This window comes from Talpa occidentalis, unplaced genomic scaffold (genome assembly GCF_014898055.3).
Source record: "Talpa occidentalis isolate TD23 unplaced genomic scaffold, MPIMG_talOcc4v2.1 talOcc4.9, whole genome shotgun sequence".
NCBI lineage: Eukaryota > Metazoa > Chordata > Mammalia > Eulipotyphla > Talpidae > Talpa > Talpa occidentalis.
This window is the reverse complement of record NW_023605305.1, coordinates 59,185,073-59,187,105: the sequence shown is the minus strand read 5'-3', so window position 1 is coordinate 59,187,105 and position 2,033 is coordinate 59,185,073.

Genomic DNA, 2,033 nt, shown 5'->3' with positions numbered 1-2,033 from the left:
CGATAATGAACAGCACTCGGGGCCTGACGTTGACCAAACAGTTTTAAAGAAATCAAGATGACCGATCTTGAGTAGTCTGTATTTTGGGGGAAATGGAGAAATCTCAAATCAAGCATGGGAAATACATCGGATAAAGCATGGGAGATTGAGATAGAATATCAATAGCTAGCAAAGGAGGAGTAAAGCTGGCCAAGTCAGGAACAGACAAGGACTAAACAATAAGATGTCTGCAGAAAACTTTGAGGAGGGTCCAAGAATCTGTCTGAGTATTGGGCTGGCACTAATTAATGATGAAGAAGCAAGACTTCTTTTTTTTTTTTTTTTTAAGATTTATTTATTTATTTATACAAGCGCTGGGTACAGTCAGAAGTGTGGGAGGGTGAGAGAATTCACCAGAGCCAGAGCGGGGAACAGAACAGGCAGACTGATGAAATACACTGCTGAGGGGAGCAGCGGGTGCGGCAGGAGAGGTCTGCGCGCCATGTGGGACCCTCGCAGGCTGGCCGGGGATAGAACCGGCGCTGCAGAGGCTGCGGGCAGCTTTGCAGCCCAGCGCTAAACCGTTGTGCCACTAGCGGAGGCCCCCAAGAAGCAAGACTTTAAAGGTAGGAGGAGAGACCTGGTGGCTAGAGGCAGGCATCTAGGTCCCCCAGCTACTAGTCCTGATGGGGAGAGCCCACCAGAGCACTGACTATAGAGCCCACTGCCAGGGCTTTAGATAGGACTCCTGCCCTATCCTTAAGAGCTGTGCAACATTGAACCAGTTACTTAACTTCTCTGTACTTTAGTTTCCTCTCTGGAAAAAGAGGGTAATAAAAGCATTTACCATTACTGTGAGAATTAAATATGTATAAAGTTCTTAGAATAATTCCTGGTGCACAGTAAGCATGAAAAAAAAAAGTGTTTGCTATTTTTAACATGATTTGTTCTTTCCTTCACTCATTCAGCAAATGTGTATGGGTTAGGCACTATGCCAGAGCTGGAAAGCAATGGTGCAGTGGTTTGCATAGTCCCTGACTGCATGGACCTGAAAACCTAACCCCACAGGAGCCCTCCATGCCCCACACCCACAGTTCAACCAAAATAGACTCCGGTGTTTGTTCTCAGGGCTGTGGTATGGACTATAGGCCTGTTTTCTGGTTTCATTTATTTCTTGTCATACCTGATTTTGCAGGCTGCAGGTAATTGAGAATTGTTGGAATATTCTATAAAAAGCTTACAGAATTGAAGGTACTCAATCAATGCTGAATAATAACAAGAGAAATGTATAATGTATAAACAGATTATGTTGGGGTCCTAACGTTCCTTCATCTCATTAATATATATGGGAGCTCACTTCCTCTGCTTTGCTCCCTGGTGCGGACCGTCCTTCCTTCAGCAAGGAGGGAGCTGACTTCACAGAGTCCTGCCCAAGGCCTGGCGAGGCTTGGGATGGTGGAGTCTTGCTGGGATCCAAGCCGGCATCTTCTTCAAGATTTTCAGCAGTTTCTTTGACATTAAGAGCTGCCCTTTACTGACCTCTCACCGTTGATATATCAGGCTAGGTGCCTAACACACTTGTATGATACAAGACACAATACTTTCTTGTGTTATTTTGCTTTATCCTTGAAACAACTGTGTGAAGTAGGTTCTCTTGACCTCTCTTTATGTCAGAGGAACTTGAAACAACTTGCTCTAGTTCACCTAGTACCACTGGGATTCTAACTCAGTCACAGGACAACATACCATGTTTCTTCTTAACTAATCTCTCCCACCCTCCAATGTGCTGTTCCTCTAGAAAATGCCAGGCTACCATCTTCTGCATAAGAAATGTCCACTTTTAGGAAATTGCAAAGCCTTTTGTGCAGAATACTCTGTTGATACACCAAAACTCTTATCACACTTGGTACTTGTTTAATTTATTGATTTGTTTATTCTTGGTGAATCTCAGCTTGGCCCAAAATAGATGCTTAATAAATACTTGTTGGGGGCCTCCCTGAAAGGTGTTAAGACACAACCTATGAAGCTGTCCATGGCCACTATGACATGAGTTT